This window comes from Bos indicus x Bos taurus, chromosome 1, assembly GCF_003369695.1.
Source record: "Bos indicus x Bos taurus breed Angus x Brahman F1 hybrid chromosome 1, Bos_hybrid_MaternalHap_v2.0, whole genome shotgun sequence".
Taxonomy (NCBI): domain Eukaryota; kingdom Metazoa; phylum Chordata; class Mammalia; order Artiodactyla; family Bovidae; genus Bos; species Bos indicus x Bos taurus.
The window spans coordinates 154,026,055-154,044,355 of record NC_040076.1 but is presented as its reverse complement, the minus strand read 5'-3'; the positions used below and the strand labels follow the sequence as shown (position 1 = coordinate 154,044,355).

Here is an 18,301-nt window from a genome sequence, read left to right as displayed (position 1 = left end):
TCGAGTCAGTGATGCCATCGAGCCATCTCATCCTCTGTTGTCCCCTTTTCCTCCTTCCCCCAACCCCTCCTAGCATCAGAGTCTTTTCCAATGAGTCAACTCTTCGCATGAGGTGGCCAAAGTACTGGAGTTTCAGCTTTAGCATCATTCCTTCCAAAGAACACCCAGGGCTGATCTCCTTTAGAATGGACTGGTTGGATCTCCTTGCTGTCCAAGGGACTCTCAGGAGTTTTCTCCAACACCACCATTCAAAAGCATCAATTCTTTGGCGCTCAGCCTTCTTCACAGTCCAACTCTCACATCCATACATGACCACTGGAAAAACCACAGCCTTGAATAGACGGACCTTTGTTGGCAAACTAATGTCTCTGTTACTTTTAGTGCTATGCCATTTAGGCATATCAGTGGATACGTCATAGATATTGGGGCAGTATAACAAAAATATCTTTGATTTTTGATGTCTGAAGTCCAGAATTTTCTGTTTTGTGCATGCAAACAATGAACCCCAATCATTATGGTTTTATCTAGAATAATTAGCTTTTCCTACAGACTACAGATTTTTTTTCTGATGAAGACTCCAAATATAAAAAATAAAACCTATTTTTAATTGAATCATTAAATAGCTTACTTAACAGTGGATTATCTCAATTAATGCTCACACACCCTGATAAATTAAAAACTATTATTAGCTCATCTCACAGATGGAACTGGAGTCATAGAGACGGAGTGGTCTAAGCAACTTGGTTGAGATTCCATTATTATCAGGTAAGGACAACTGGGTTTGAACTTGAACTATTCTAAGTCCTGGTCCTGTGCACTTAACCTCCTGTCTATAGTGCTTCCTAGTGCCTATGACTGCTCTGAGATTTTTAAGAGCAACTTTGAGGATCAGTTCAGTTCAGTCACTCAGTCATGTCCGACTCTTTGTGACCCCATGGACTGCAGCATGCCAGGCTTCCCTGTCCATCGCCAAGTCCCAGAGTTTACTCAAACTCATGTCCATTAAGTTGATGATGCCATCCAACCATCTCATCCTCTGTCGTCCCCTTCTCCTCCTGCCCTCAATCTTTCCCAGCATCAGGGTCTTTTCCACTGAGTCAGCCCTTTGCATCAGGTGGCCAAAGTATTGGAGTTTCAGCTTCAACATCAGTCCTTCCAGTGAACACTCAGGACTTTGAGCATGGGTGATAATAAAAAGCGTAATGCTGCAACATAGGTCTTGCAGTCTCAAAGTAGTTGATGTTCCTAATAGATCCATAATGTTGACATCATTTCCAAGGGCATGTGCATTGATCTATTTGTGTTCTAACATTTTATCCAGACAGTCTTTCATGAGATTATCCCCATAACAATTTAGTTAACAGAATATAATGTTACATATTATATCAGGTATGCAGCTTTCAAAAAGAGATTTTAAAAAATTCAGTGGCTTCAATAAGGTAGAAATATCTTTACCTCTGATTTAAAGGTCAAGGGTTAGTCAAGGTTGGGCAGGCAGCGCTCTGTGAGACAACTCATGGATGCAATTTCCTTCCATCTTGCTGCTCTGCCCCTTGAAGGGTGGGTCAGCACCCCATTTGTGTGCCAGCTGGCATGAATGGAGGAGAGGCAGTTCAGGGCAAGGTACTTCCTTTAAGCAAGTATTGTGCAAATTGCACACATTGTCACCTGTAGGCTCCACGATGAAAACAAAGTCACATGGCCAAACCCAGCCACAAGGCAGAATGGGAAATGTAGTCTTCAGACAGGTGGCCATGAGCCCAGCTAAAGCTCAACTCCAGTGAAAGAAGCTGAAAATAAATTTGGAAGGAAAGAGGAACCAGCCGCTTACCATACATAGATATGTAGACCCTATATAGAAATCAATTTCTGGTTTCTGCACTGGGGTGTGTGTGTGTAGGTTCTCTTTTGAATAATATCTATGATTAGAACGCAAGTTAAAATGACTTTAAAGCTTGATATCTGATCAATTATTTTTGTGCGTACTGATAACACTGCCTCTTTAATAATAGGGTTAGTAAACGGATAGTTGCTTTATATTAGGTAAGAACATTCTGAAATTATGTATAAGATTTGTTGAGTAATGGAAGGAATGCTGTGAGCATGGATTGTTCTGTCGCCAAGTATCCCTCTCCCAATCTGACAAATGTGTGTGTATGTGTGTGCTCAGTCGCGTCCCACTCTTTTTGACCCCATGGACTGTAGCCCACCAAGCTCCTTTGTCCATGGGATTTTCCAGACAAGAATACTGGAATGGGTTGCCATTTCCCACCCCAGGGGATCTTACCGACCCAGGGACCGAAAGCGTGTCTTTAGCATCACCTGCGTTGTCAGAGTCTTTTCCACTGTGCCACCCGGGAAGCCCTAATCCCACAAGTAGCCACGAGCTTCCCTGTCCCACCCCTTGTGGTTGTCCGTGGGCGAGGGGGATACTCCACAAATGCCTTCTGAGGGAAGAGACCTTAAGTAGTTCTCTCTGCATGCAACTACTCAGGCTTGGTATTACCACAGTGTAGATTCCATCTGATGATCTCAGCCCTGGGGCCCCAGTAACGTTGTTGCCATAACCTTGGCTGTCTGTGCACTAATGCTGAATAGAAATATGGATACAGAGTTTTGGGAGAGAAAAAGAGAAGCTTTATTTCTTTGCCTGGTAAAGAAGGAACAAGCCTACTAGCACCTCAAGAGCTGTGTCCCACACCCTTCCCTGGGGAATTAAGAGAGGTTTTTATAGCTGGGGCTCATGGTCTGGGACGGAGAAGGTAATGGCACCCCACTCCAGTGCTCTTGCCTGGAAAAATCCCATGGACGGAGGAGCCTGGTGGGCTGCAGTCCATGGGGTTGCTAAGAATTGGACACGGCTGGGCGACTTCATTTTCACTTTTCACCTTCATGCATTGGAGAAGGAAATGGCAACCCATTCCAGTGTTCTTGCCTGGAGAATCCCAGGGACCGGGGAGCCTGGTGGGCTGCCGTCTATGGGGTCACACAGAGTTGGACACGACTGAAGCAACTTAGCAGCAGCATGGTCTGGGGTAGGTAATAATGACGAAAGTAATGAAGGTCTTACTTTACTCCTCTTCCTGCAGAGTTTTGAAACTGCCACTATTGACATCAGGCAACTTGGTGACTTGGTCTGTTGTCTCTGGGGTTATTGGCCCATGACCTTCCTTCTGAAAGGAAGAATTCTATAGGAGATTGTTACAAGGGAGTGTGGGGGAATGTGAACACCAGGTGTGGGGTATAACTCACATAGAGTCAGAGCATGATTAAGGAATTTTGTGAAAGATAACTAGTGCACAGTGAATTGGTAGTAGTTAACATAAAACTAGGCTTGCTTAACTCTTTCAGGCCTGCTGATGCTGCTTCTACAGCCTGTTCATTGTTTCCTTATTTTCCTTGTTTATCAGAAAAGTCTCATTTCTAGTTTAGAAAAAGTCTCATTTCTATTTTTGCTGCAACAGCATGACGTGTGTCTTCCTGTTTGTCCTCAGAGACTAGAAATGGTTTCTAGCCTGATCAGACCGACTGATGAGACAGCCTACACCATTGGGTTTTTACAATTTTAGCTATGCACAAAAACTAACTAGCTGCCTTTTAATCCCAATTCTCAATTCTCTCAGAAAAGAGAAGCTGATTGGCCTTGTTCATTTCAGGTTCTCGATGGGGATTTGAGGTGGGGAGAAGGGAGAGGTGATTGAAGGTAGGTTGGAAATATTTATTATGAACTACATGAACAGCCCCCATAGTATCTGCTATAGGGACATATGGGGAGGGGGAGACTCAAATGGCCCATGTTTAGTAATTTTTATTATTAACATAACAATCTTTATTATATTCTCAATTATCTTCGTAGTCAAAATTACTGTTAATCTTTCTTATTTTCTTAGTAGTGAAAGGCTTTAAGCATGTTGTTATCCCTACCTGGGGTTCAGTTCAGTTCAGTTGTCACTCAGTCATGTCCGACTCTTTGCCATCCCATGAATTACAGCACACCAGGCCTCCCTGTCCATCACCAACTCCCAGAGTTCACTCAGACTCACGTCCATCGAGTCAGTGATGCCATCCAGCCATCTCATCCTCTGTCGTCCCCTTCTCCTCCTGCCCCCAATCCCTCCCAGCATCAGAGTCTTTTCCAATGAGTCAACTCTTCGCATGAGGTGGCCAAAGTACTGGAGTTTCAGCTTGAGCATCAGTCCTTCCAAAGAAATCCCAGGGCTGATCTCCTTCAGAATGGACTGGTTGGATCTCCTTGCTGTCCAAGGGACTCTCAAGAGTCTTCTCCAACACCACAGTTCAAAAGCATCAATTCTTCGGTGCTCAGCTTTCTTCACAGTCCAACTCTCACATCCATACATGACCACTGGAAAAACCATAGCCTTGACTAGTTGGCAGAGTAATGTCTCTGCTTTTCAATATGCTATCTAGGTTGGTCATAACTTTCCTTCCAAGGAGTAAGCGTCTTTTAATTTCATGGCTGCAGTCACCATCTGCAGTGATTTTGGAGCCCCCCAAAATAAATCTGACACTGTTTCCACTGTTTCCCCATCTATTTCCCATCAACTGATGGGACCAGATGCCATGATCTTCGTTTTCTGAATGTTGAGTTTTAAGCCAACTTTTTCACTCTCTTCTTTCATGTTCATCAAGAGGCTTTTGAGTTCCTCTTCACTTTCTGCCATAAGGGTGGTGTCGTCTGCATATCTGAGGTTATTGATATTTCTCCCAGCAATCTTGATTCCAGCTTGTGGTTCTTCCAGCCCAGTGTTTCTCATGATGTACTCTGCATATAAGTTAAATAAGCAGGGTGACAATATACAGCCTTGACGGACTCCTTTTCCTATTTGGAATCATTCTGTTGTTCCATGTCCAGTTCTAACTGTTGCTTCCTGACCTGCATACAAATTTCTCAAGAGGCAGGTCAGGTGGTCTGGTATTCCCATCTCTTTCAGAATTTTCCACAATTTATTGTGATCCACATAGTCAAAGGCTTTGGCATAGTCAATAAAGCAGAAATAGATGTTTTTCTGGAACTCTCTTGCTTTTTCCACGATCCAGCGGATGTTGGCAATTTGGTCTCTGGTTCCTCTGCCTTTTCTAAAACCAGCTTGAACATCTGGAAGTTCAGGGTTCACGTATTGCTGAAGCCTGGCTTGGAGAATTTTGAGCATTACTTTACTAGCGTGTGAGATGAGTGCAATTGTGTGGTAGTTTGAGCATTCTTTGGCATTGCCTTTCTTTGGGATTAGAATGAAAACTGATCTTTTCCAGTCCTGTTAACCTGGGGTTAGCTGCCTTTTAACAATGGGTCTGGGAGATGGAAAGGTTTTCAAGAAAAATGTAAAATACCAGAGAATGAGAGAAGTTAGATTTTGTTGAGATGATTCGTATCTCTGACCTGTAGATCTAGCCTGAGGGTGGGCCAGGTGAAATCCTAGAATGGGGGTAGGTTTCAGTTCAGGCCCTCAGGGATGGAGACACCAAGATGGGAGTGGATGTCCAAAAATTTGAGAGGATACTAGTGAAGAATAAAAGGAAAGAAGCAGGGGCAGGGGGAGAGACCACGATGATGCAGGTATGACACATGTGAAAAGTTCAAAGGGAAGGAAGGGAAGCTTAATTAAGAAAGCCCCAAGACTGCACGCAGTTCTGAGACAGTTTGGCCAGACCTGTGGGGAATCCTTGAGCCAGAGCCGCCCATTAGAGGACATCTGCCTGAGTTGCCCTGCTGTGCAGTCAGTGGCTGACAGGAGGAGTGTGGTCTCATAAACACGATGAGGGGTCTGAGGGCAGAGAGAGTCTTATCTAAGTCACATAGGGGAAGGATTGTTCTTTGCCATAAGCCATTTCCCAGAATACAAACAGGTGGGGGGATTTCCTAATAGTCTCTGTTTTCCCTGAGTACAGGTTCTGGTAAATTTCAATGTTGTCACTGCAAAGCCTGTTTTTAAGGCCTAGACTTGGAACAGAATTTTTTTTTTTTAATTGTTGAAAGCAGTGACAAGTCCAGCCCAGATCCAAGAGGAGATTACACAAGAGCATGACTCCTAGGGAGGCACGGTTCTGTGTAGGCACCAAGATAACAGTGTTCCTCAGATTCTGAACCTTGGAGTAGATACAGTGAAATGTTCCTGGCGTATCTGAGGTGGCAGCTGCAGTTGTTGGGTGGGACCATCCACAGGTGTATGCATGGGCAGGTGCAGAGAACAGCCCATCAACATTGCAGACACAGGAGAGTAGGCCGTGATTTTCCTGCTTCTCAGAAGCCCGTTAACACGGTTACATGCGTGTGCAGGTGTGCGTGTATGTGTTCAGCTGCTCAGTCATGTCTGATTCCTTGCAACCCCATGAAGCCCTCCAGGCTTCTCTGCCCATGGAATTTTCCAGGCAAGAATACTGGAGTGGGTTGCCATATCTTATTTGATCAACATTTATCCTAACAGGGGTTCTGTTGCTGAACATCACCTCAATATTCACTGGTTTAACAGTAATGATGACTCATCTAGCCAGAGCTACCAGTTAGTTTTTACATTTTATTTAGTTTTTCCTGATTAAATCTGGCACAAGGAACTCACTTAACCTGTCCTGCTTTGACAACCAAATGCACTGACAGTGAGGGGACTCCCCTTAAGGGGAGGGTCTGTCAGTTCCCCAACGAAGGTCTTCCACCAGGGACCTTCCTCTGAAGCAAGCTAACCTTTGGAAATCTGACCTTTTTGTGCCTTGGTTTTCAGGACTCAACACTATCAATTTCCACTAGGCTCTTTGTGAAGATATGTAATAGAAGCCCATAAATCTCTGTAACTAGGTGAAGCATTTACCACCCTAATTAGCAATACCATTCCAAGCCTTTTCATTCAAAGGCTTTCAAATTGGGGAAACAAGCAAACAGCATCCCGCTGTTTAAATCTTGACTAAAAGCGAGTGGAGGACAACAACGCACAGGATTTACAGTCAGTCCTCAAGCCTTTGTGGCGAGATCACCATGTTAAAGACATATACTGCCCTAAGTTATGAGGTAACATAGAGTCCAAGCCTAGTACTGTGGTTTGTAAAAAAAACATCGTGTATTATTTCTCTAAGGGTTATTCTAAAGTGAGCAGTGAAGTGAAAGTCGCTCAGTCGTGTCCGACTCTTGCGACCCGAAGGACTGCAGCCCGCTAGGCTCCTGTGTCCATGGGATTCTCCAGGCCAGAACACTGGAGTGGGTAGACTTCCCCTTCTTCAGGGGATCTTCCTGACCCAGGGATGTTACCCAGGTCTCCGGCACTGCAGGTGGATTCTTTACCAGCTGAGCCACCAGGGAAGCCCTATACTAAAGTAGGTATGCACAAACTACTCTGCTGCTGCTGCTAAGTCACCTCAGTCGTGTCCGACTCCGTGCGACCCCATAGACGGCAGCCCACCAGGCTCCGCCGTCCCTTGGATTTTCCAAGCAAGAACACTGGAGTGGGTTGCCATTTCCTTCTCCAATGCAGGAAAGTGAAAAGTGAAAGTGAAGTCGCTCAGTCGTGTCCGACTCTTAGCAACCCCATGGACTGCAGCCCACCAGGCTCCCCTGCCCATGGGATTTTCCAGGCAAGAGTACTGGAGTGGGGTGCCATTGCCTTCTCCGCACAAACTACTAATGACTCCCAAAGCAGAGTAGGGTACATCTCAGAGAGGAAGTGACAGAGTGGCTGGGTATTGAAGCATGAATAGGAGTCCACTCAGCTACAAGGCCCTGTCACAGGCCACAGGAAATGCAAATTCTCAGGCAGGAGGGCCAGCCTTTCAGACGGCCTCACCCTGGGAAGGTGGTGGTGAGCATGAGGGTCTGACATCCCGGGGGCGGATTCTCAGCCTCCAGCTGCGCGCCAGGAGAGCTGGGCCGGAGGTGTGGAAGGTAAAGATGGCAAAGGGAAGGAAGGGAAAGGGGAGAAACAAACGAAACGAGACCTCCCGCGCATGCGCGCCGGCAGCCGCGGCGAACCGCCCGGCCCGCGGATCCCTCTCAGCCTCGCGCCTCGCGGGCCCCACAGGCCCCCAGCGCGCCGCGCGCGCGCACTGTGCGGGCCCGGCGGGCGCATGCGCACTAGAGCGCGGGCGCCCGCGCCGCCGGGTGCTTAGAGGTGGAGCGCGCCCAGGGCGCGCGGCGGGGGGCGGCCGCCGTTACGGCGCGGGCGTGGTCACGTGGCCGCCAGCCCCCGCCACCGCCCCCCCCCCCCCGCCCTGTTCCCTCTCTGGTCGGGTCAGGCGCGGCCGGCCCCGCGAGCTCCCGGCAGAGGCTGAGGGAGAGAGAGAGAGAGGGGAGGAGGACTCAGGGCGTAGGAGCTGGGGAGCCCTCCCGCGCCACAGGTAACGCCAAAGGACTACGGCGCTGACGGCCGTAAAGCAGCTTGGGCGCCCCGAGCGCCTCCGCCCTCCTCCAGTGCAGCCCCCGCGGGCCGTCGTTCCCCCCGGCCTCCCCTCAGCGTCTCTGGACGCGTCCCGCCCCCCCTCTCGCCGCCGCCACCGCTTTCCCCCGGGCGGCCCTGAGGTGTCGCCGCCGCGACAGGGGCTCGCAGTGCACCCCGCGTTGCGCGTCCCGCGGGGGGGGGGGGGGCGGGAGACTGGGCTCCCTCGCCCCGGGGCGGCGGGGCTGAAGCGCTGCCCCCCCGGCTTGCCGCCCGCCTCCCCGCCCGGTGGGGTCTCGGGTGAGACCAGGCTGAGCGCCGCGGCCGAGCCGTGCTCCGCTTCCTCCTTGGTCGATTTCCGGGTACCTTTCGGTGCCTTCGCGGGCCGGAAGCCAGACGGGCGCGGAGCCCCCAAACCTTGTAAAATGCATTCTCTAGAAGAGAGGACCCCCCCCCCCCCCCCCAACCAGGAGGAAAACGTGAGCTTGTTTGAGTACGACTTGTTTCCTTCACCTGTAGGAACATGCAAGTTGAGGCCTCTCAGGATGTGAGAAAAACTGCAGAGGGTTAACACTGATTTTTTTTTTTTGGTAACACCCCATCCCACCCCCCTCCTTTTTCCTGGAGAAAGGAGCTCAAACCTCTACAACAATTTCTTGATTCTGCAGGTGACCTAAAATTTGTTCAGTACTAGCTATTAAATAGTTTCGATTATAGGATATATGTTGAAAGTTCACATCTTTTAGATTTTTGGGGGGGAATAATTTTCTGGAAAGTTTAACTAGCCAACTCCAAATTCTAAGTACCGAAATTTTAGAATGCGGGTTGCACAACTTTGGGCCGGACGGTGGTTGTATTTCTAGACCTAGTCATTCTTTTTTATTCTTTGTCCCACAGTATACAGCCCCAATATATTATCATGTAGTCACTATATATAATAATATGAACATGCCGCTGTTTGTACACAGATTTTGACAGCATTAACTGTAGGCATTGTTGAAAGTAAACTTTTGAGCAGCTTTGATACAGTGATAAAGAATTTATGTATTAATTGTCTTAAGGAACTTTTCTGATTCCATGTCTTCCTGGTTTCCATGTTTTCTCTCTAAATTCAGTTGTAAACGAACATTTTTCTACAGCTGTTTGCTATAGAGTCCTGTAGAGCAGTTCTTCTCAAACTTTAATGTGCCTGGGAATCCCTTGAGGCTCCTGTTTGAAAATGCAAATTCTGATTCAGTAGATCTGTGTTGCAGCTTGATATTTTGTGTTTCTTATAAACTACTTGCGGCTGGAGGAGGAACCGTTCTTGAGTAGCAAGGATGTATACTACTTGTTTGCTAAGAAATGAAATATATCAATGAATAAGTGCCTTTTAATAATTCACTTTTGGTGTACAGGTGGCTTGAGGTAAGAGACAAATGGTAGGATGAACCGAGGGAGCTTGCTTTGGGAAATCCCTTTACAGAAGAAGCCACGTCCAGGTCCCAGGGGAGGGGATAGCGGAACTGGGAGAACTCCCTCAACTAGGAAGAGTGCAGGTACCCTCTGTGCGCGCTCGCTGTGCTGCCTGCATCACCGGGCCTGTGCATACTCCCTGGAAGCTTTGTGTACTTCTCCCTGAAGAAGTCCACTTGCTCAGCAGCGGGTGGTTGGATTTTTAATCAACATAAAGACTGCATCATACTCTTTGGGATGAAAGTTTCTTTTATTGGTGAACGAATTGAGTGTGTGCTCCTTCTGTCACTTATTCAAATGCAACCTCAGCTGAGTAGCACATGCCTGAGCCTTGGAAGCAAACTTGTGAAAAATTTGGAGTCTCCACCTGTTGATTTTCCCTAAATATTAAAAAATGAAATTGAAAAGTTTACGTTAAAAAAAGTAATTGAAAAGTCATAGTTGTCACAGGTAACTTCATATAGTTCATGTACATAAAAATGGTTCTCAAGTTTAGAAAAAGTTTATGGAAGTACAACATCAACTACTTTTAGCACTGTAATTTTTACAGTTTTCATTCTCGTCTTTACTTTACCGTTGTTTCTTTTCTTGCTAAATATTATGACAGTACTTTTTTTCCTTCCAGTTTTATTGACATAATTGATAAACAGCTCGGTAAAGAATATGCCTGCAATGTGGGAGGCATCCACATTGGTTCCATCCCTGGGTTGGGAAGATCCCCTGGAGGAGGGCATGGCGTTCTTCCTTCCTGGAGAATCCCATGGACAGAGGAGCCTGGTGGGTTACAGTCCATGGTGTTACAAAGAGTCAGACATGACTGAGTGACTAACACATTATATAAATTTAAGGTGTAGTGCATAATGATTTGACTTACATCATGAAGTGATTATTACAATAAGTATAGTGAACATACATCATCTCATATACATATTAAAGAAATAGAAAAAAAATTTGTTTCCTTGTGATGAGACCTCTTAGGATTTATTCTCAACAGCTTTCCTGTATAACGTAAAACAGTGTTAACTATATTTATCGTGTTGTACGTTATAGCCCTAGTACTTATTTATCTTATAACTGGATGTTTGTACCTTTGTCTGTCTTCATCCAATTCCCCCATCCCTCCTGGCTCTGTTAACCACAAAGCTTGATCTCTTTTTCTGTAAATTTATTTTTGAAGTATAATTGACCCACAACCCTGTTATTACCTATTATACAACATCTAGTTGCAATATGTCACCCTACAAAGATATTACATAGTTATTAATTATATTGCTCACACTGTTAATTTAAATGATTTTGCAGCTGGAAACTCTTAATCTCTCTCCCTGTTTCATTCCTCTTCCCACTTCCCTTGCAACCACCTATTTGTTTTCTGTATGTATATACCTCTGTTTTGATTTTGTTAAAAATCAAATGTTTGCTCATTTGATTTTATTAGGTTTGCTCATTTGTTTTGTTTTTGGATTTCACATTATAAGTGAAATCATGCAGTGTTTGTCTTTCTCTCTCTGACTTATTTCACTTAGTATGGTACTTTTCAGGTCATTTTGAATGGCAAGATTCCTTTTCATGGCTCAGTAATATTCCATTAGTGTTTTTGTTTTCTTCAGATAAATATCCTGGAGTGGAATAGCTGGATCTTTGGTACCTTTAATTTTTTGGATTCCTCAAGGGTTCCTTTTTCCCCACATCCTCACTGACACTTGTTATTTGTTGTCTTTTTGATCATAGCCGTTCTGACAGATGTGAGGTGATATTTCAGTGCAGTTTTGATTTGCGTTTCTCTGATGTTTAGTGATGTTGAACAGGTTTTCACTTCCCTGTTGGCTGTATCATGTTTGGAAAAAATATCTGTTGAGATCTTGTGTACATGTTTCGATCAGGTTGTTTGCTTTTAGATACTGAATTGTATGGGCCCTTTTTAAGTTTTGGGTATTACATCCTGTATCAGATATATGGTTTAGAAATATCTCCTATTCATTAGGCAGCATTTTCATTTTATTAGTAAATGTGATTTTGCCCCTCCTACCATCTTGTTGGGGCTTCTCCTTTGTCCTTGGACATGGGGTATCTTTTTTTGGTGGGATCCAACATTCTCCTGTTGATGATTGTTCAGTGGTTAGTTACAATTTTGGAATTCTCACAGGAGAAGATGAGCCCACGCCCCTTCCACCGTCTTGGTAGCTCTGACTTGTCTGACAGCTAGAGTGGTGGTATAGACCAACAAGAGAAGGATGTAATAGAGGAAACTCTGGAAGACTGGTGTACTGGCATGGAACTCTTGTGACAGATACTTGCTGGTCAAGCTAATCCCACAGATAAGGAGGGATAACACCTGGCCTAGAGCCACAGAGATTACCACCCCCTGTTCAGCACTTTGCGGCTCCTCTGGCGCATGCTGGCCAGGGGTGAGGCAGACAGGCTCCGGCTGCTGCACCGCTTCCCTCGGCCAGCAGGTGCTCGACGGTGGTCACCTCATGGTTCAGTGAGGACTGTCTCCACAGAGCTGCAGCGTGGTGGTGATAAGAACATCTATGCCGGGGAACTGCGTGGAGGACCTGGTCTGGCGGCCACGGACTGGAGAGGTAGTGCTGCTGGCCAAGCAGTGAGGTGCTGGTCATGGTACACACCCTCCTCCCACAGCACAGGAGAGGGCTCTACACAGGGACATCACCAGATGGTCAACACCGAAATCAGATTGATTATATTCTTTGCAGCCAAAGATGGAGAAGCTCTACACCATCAGCAAAAACAAGACCAGGAGCTAACTGTGGCTCAGACCATAAACTCCTTATTGCAAAATTCAGACTTAAATTGAAGAAAGTAGGGAAAATCACTAGACCATTCAGGTATGACCTAAAGCATATCCTTTACGATTATACAGTGGAAGTGACAAATAGATCCCAGGAATTAGTTCTGATAGAGGGTCTGAAGAGGGTCTGAGGGATGGAGGTTCATAGCACTGTTCAGGAGAAGGTGACCAAAACCATCCCCAAGAAGAAGAAATGCAAAAAGGCAAGATGGTTGTCTGAGGAGGCCTTACAAATACTGAGAAAAGAAGAGACGTGAAAGGCAAAGGAGAATAGGAAACATGTATCCATCTGAGTGAGTTCCAAAGAATAGCAAGGAGAGAGAAAGCTTCCTCAGTGATCAGTGCAAAGAAATAGAAGAAAACAATAGAGTAGGAAAGACTAAAGTTCTCTTCAAGAAAATTGGAGATACCAAGGGAGCATTTTATGCAAAGATGGACACGTTAAAGAACAGAAATGGTATGGACCCAACAAAAGCCCAGATATTAAGAAGAGATGGCAGGAATACACAGAAGAAATTAACAAAAAAGATCTTAATGACACACATAACCACAATGGTGTGATCACTCACCTAGAGCCAGACATCCTGGCATGTGAAGTCAAGGGGACCTTAGGAAGCATCACTTCGAACAAAGCTAGTGGAGGTGGTGGAATTCCAGTTGAGCTATTTCAAATCCTAGAAGATGGTGGTGTTCAAGTGCTGCACTCAATATGCCAGCAAATTTGGAAAACTCAGCAGTGGCCGCAGGACTGGAAAAGGTCAGTTTTCATTCCAATCCCAAAGAAAGGCAATGCCAAAGAATGTTCAAATTACGGCATGATTGGACTCTTCTCACATGTTAGCAAAGTAATGCTCAGAATTCTCCAAGCCAGGCTTCAACATTATGTGAACCATGAATTTCCAGATGTTCAAGCTGGATTTAGAAAAGGCCAGAGGAACCAGAGATCAAATTGCCAATATCCGATGAATCAGAGAAAAAGCAAGAGAGTTCCAGAAAGACATCTGCTTCATTGATTATGCTGCAGCCTTTGACTATGTGGCTCACAACAAACTGGAAAATTCTTCAAGAGATGAGAATACCAGACCGCCTGACCTGCCTCCTGAGAAACCTGTATGCACGTCAAGAATCAACAGTTAGAACTGGACATGAACAAATGAATGGTTCCAAAATGGGCAAGTAGTATGTCAGGACTGTATATTGTCACTTTGTTTTTTTAACTTACATGAGGGTGCTGCTGCTGCTAAGTCACTTCAGTCATGTCCGACTCTGTGTGACCCCATAGACAGCAGCCCACTAGGCTCCCCCGTCCCTGGGATTCTCCAGGCAAGAACACTGGAGTGGGTTGCCATTTCCTTCTCCAATGCATGAAAGTGAAAAGTGAAAGTGAAGTCGCTCAGTCGTGTCCAACTCTTAGTGACCCCATGGACTGCAGCCTTCCAGGCTCCTCCATCCATGGGACTCTCCAGGCAAGAGTACTGGAGTGGGGTGCAATTGAGAGAACATCATGTGAAATGTTCTGCTGGATGAAGCACAAGCTGGAATCAAGATTGCCGAGAGAAATATCAATAACCTCAGATATGCAGACGACACCAGCCTTATGGCAGAAAGTGAAGAGGAACTAAAAACTCTCTTGATGAAAATGAAAGATGAGAGTGAGAAAGCCGGCTTAAAACTCAGCATTCAAAAAACTAAGATCATGGCATCTGGTCCCATCACTTCATGGCAAATAGATGGTGCTAACAGTGGAAAAAGTGACAATTATTTTCTTGGGCTCCAAAATCACTGTATATGGTGACCACAGCCACAAAATTTAAAGACGCTTGCTCTTTGGAAGAAAAGGTATGACCAACCTAGACAGCATATTAAAAAGCAGAGACATTATTTTATCAGCAAAGGTCCATCTAGTCAAAGCTATGGTTTTTCCAGTAGTCATGTATGGATTTGAGAGTTGGACCGTAAAGAAAGCTGAACGCCAAAGAATTGATGCTTTTAAACTGTGGTGCTGGAGAAGACTCTTGAGAAGACTCTTGAGAGTCCCTTGGACTGCAGGAAGATCAAACCAGTCAATCCTAAAGGAAATCAATTCAGAATATTCATTGGAAGGACTGATGCTGAAGCCGAAGCTCCAAAACTTTGGCCACCTGATGTAAAGAGCTGACTCATTGGGAAAAAAGAAGCCGACTCATACTGGGAAAGATGGAAGGCAGGAGGAGAAGGGGATGACAGAGGATGAGATGGTTGGATGACATCACCCTCTCAATGGACATCAGTTTAGGTAAACTCCAGGAGTTGGTGATGGACACAGGGCTGGCGTGCTGCAGTCCATGGGGTCGCAAAGAGTCAGACAGGACTAAGTGACTGAACTGAACTGTTATCTTTTTCTGGCCTTGGTATCAGGGTAACATTGGCTTTATGGAATGGGTTCAGAAATGTTTCTCTCTGCAATTCTTTTTGGAATAGCTTATGAAAGATAGATGATAACTCTTGAAGTTTTTGGAAGGATTAGCTCTCTGATCCTGAACTTTTATTGTCAGGAGTTTTAAAGTTACTGATTCAACTTCATTAGTACTAATTTGTCTGTTTATATTTTTTATTTCTTATTGTTTTGTTTGGGAAGTGTACCTTTCTAAGAACTTGTCCATTTCTTTTCAGTTGTCCATTAATTGGTGTAATCCATTATGATTCTGGTTGTAACTTTTTTTATTTCTGATCTCCATCTGCATGGAGTGCCTTTTTTCATCCTCTTAACTTTCAGCCTGTGTGTGTCTTTACACCTGAAATGAGTCTCTGTAGGCAGCAGGTACATGGGTCCTATTTTGTGTCTGTTCAGCCACTCCTTGTCTTTTGATTGGAGCATGTAGTCCATTCACATTTAAAGTTATTATTTATAGTTGTGTACTTATTGCCATTTTGTAGTTTTCTGTTTTTTTTTTTTTATACGTTTTTTGTTTCTTTTTTCTCCTTTTTATTTGATGACTATCTCTAGTGTTATTTTTGTGAGTCTTTGCATGTGTATATAGAATAGACTTTTGGTTTATGAGTAATGTAAGGTTTATGTGTTTGTATCTGTACATCTATACACATTTTTATCATATATATATGATTATTTTAAATTGATGATCTTTTAGGTTCTAATGCATTTTAACAACCCAGTATTTTTGAGCCTCTCCCTCCAGCTTACTGTTCGTGACGTTGACATCATGTTTTACATCCTTCTGTTTCGTGTATCCCTTAACTATTGTGGTTGATCTTAACAATTTTTGTCCTTTTACCTTCCTACTAGCTTCATAAGTGGTTGGTTGGCTGTCTTTACTGTTTATTTGCCTGTACCAACAACTTTTCCTTTTGTAATTTCTTTCATGTGTTTGTAACCTTTTTTTTTTTTTTTTTTTGCTTAGTTGAGTCCTTGTAACATTTCTCCTGAAGCTGTTTAGTGGTGCTGAACTCTCAGCTTCTGCTTGCCTGTAAAACTTTTGGTATCTCCATCATATCTGAATGAAAGCTTTGCCAGGTTAGAGTATTGATTCTCCTTTTAAATATATTGTTCCACTTCTTTCTAGCCTTTTGAGTTTCTGCTGAAAAGTCACCTTAGAGCCTTATCAGACTTTTCTCATGTAACTTGTTGCTTTTTCCTCACTGCTTTTAATATTTTCTCTTAATCATTAGTTTTTGGCATTTTAGATACAGTGTGTCTTCTTATGATCCCCTTTGCCTTGATCCTGTTTAGGATTCCCAATGCTTCCTTAAGTTTGATGTCTCTTTCCTTTCCCAGGTTAGGAAAGCTTTTAGCTATTATATTTTCAAACATTTTATTTCCCTCCTTCTCTCTTCTCCATCTGGGACCAGTTTAATATGAATGTTGATACCCTTGATGATGTTCTGCTGCTAAGTTGCTTCAGTCGTGTCCGACTCTGTGCGACCCCATAGACGGCAGCCCACCAGGCTCCCCCGTCCTTGGGATTCTCCAGGCAAGAACACTGGAGTGGGTTGCCATTTCCTTCTCCAGTGCATGAAAGTGAAAGTGAAGTTGCTCAGTCGTGTCCAACTCTTAGCGACCCCATGGACTGCAGCCTACCAGGCTCCTCAGTCCATGGGATTTTCCAGGCAAGAGTACTAGAGTGGGGTGCCATTGCCTTCTCTGTGATGTTGTTCTAGCAGTCTCTTAAACTTTCCTGATGGTGATTTCTACTACTTTGACTTCCAGCTCACTGATCCGTTCCTCTGTATCATTTATTGTACTGTTTATTCCTCCTCCTGTATTTTTCATTTCAGTTATTGTATTTTTCATTTCTGGTTCTCCTTTATATTTTCCAACTCTGTTAAAAAAATTCTGACTTTTTATTCTGTGTATTTAGTGGTCTCCCGAGTTATTTGATCATCTCTATAATCATTGCTTCTCTGGTGGCTCAGACAGTTAAGTGTCTGCCTGCAATGTGGGAGACCTGGGTTCCATCCCTGGGTGGGAAAATCATTACTTAACTCTTTTTTGGGTAGGTTGCTTATCCTCACTTAGTTCTTCTGGGGTTTATTTTGTTCCTTTATTTGGAACATATTCTGCCGTCACCTTATTTTGCCCAGTTTGCTGCTGTTATGTATCTGGTAAGTTGGGTACAGTTCCGATCTTGGAGAAGAGCCCTTTTGTAGGAGACATCATGTGTCCCAGCCCTGCACTCCCTCTGGTCACCAGAGCTGTATGCTCTAGGCGTCACCTCTGTGAGCTGTGTGCATCCTTCTTTGGTGTTGAGCAGACTGCTTTTGGTGGTCTGGTAGGCACAACTGGCCCCTGGCCTGGTTGGTGGGGCTGTGTCATGAGACACCTGGCTGTGGGTTCCTGGAGGTCCTGCAGCTAGTGCTGATTGACTGGTGGGTGGAGCTGGGTGCCTGGTGGGTGTGGGGCCAGGGGTCCTAGCTCTGGAGTCTGCTGGTGGGCAGGGCTGGCTCCTGACATGGCTAGCTTTGAGGTCTGAGGTGTTCCAGCGGTGCTGTATCGCAGGGTGACTGGCTGAGGGGTCCAGGGTGTCTTGGAGCTTGGGTCAACCTGCTGATGGTGGCGTTGGGGCCCTCAGGGGCTCCTGGGACCAGTCCTGTGCTACTGATGGGTGGAGCCAGGTTCTGCGTTCTCTGGTCGAAGGGCTTTGGGTGTGAGAACTGGTGTGTGCCCACTGGTAAGGGTGGGAGCAGTTCCTGACACAGCTCGCTGTGGAGTCTGGGTTGTTCTGAAACTGCTATTGGCCTGCTGGCGGGTGGGGCTGGGGCCTAAGATGTCCTTGAGCCCCCCAGTGGTGGGTGAGTCCGGAGTTCGGGGTTAGCGCTGGCCTGCCTGTGGGTGGGTTGGTGTGAGAGTACTCTTAAGTACCAGGTACTGTCCTGAGCACTTCATATATCTTAATTCATTTGATGCTCACAAGAACCTTGAAGGAAATTGAAGCAGAGAGAGAGTAAAAGTCATATGCTAATACAGAGCTGGGATTCTGACCAACTCTAGAGTCCATGCTTTTAACAGTCTTTTCTTTGCTGCATTTTAGAAAAAAATAAATCAGCGATACTCTTTTAAATCCCCTTTTCCTAGTAGTACTGTTGAGAATTAAGAGGTTGACTTCGATTTTTGTTTGTAGGTAACTTACTGTACTGTTGAAAACTATGAGGATGACTTTCATTT

The 18,301-nt window shown here is 45.1% G+C and overlaps 1 protein-coding gene across 4 annotated transcripts in view; it reads left to right on the top strand.

Moving 5' to 3' along the window:
* Positions 1–8,193: 8,193 nt before the first annotated feature.
* Positions 8,194–18,301, top strand: part of TBC1D5 (TBC1 domain family member 5) — a 591,406-nt gene continuing 581,298 nt past the window's right edge. For 3 of the 4 annotated variants that reach the window (XM_027549609.1, XM_027549590.1, XM_027549600.1), the window contains exon 1: positions 8,194–8,337. The gene's annotated coding sequence lies outside the window, so the exon portion shown is untranslated. The remainder of the gene's footprint in view (positions 8,338–18,301) is intronic. The other variant, XM_027549627.1, reaches the window with a different exon arrangement.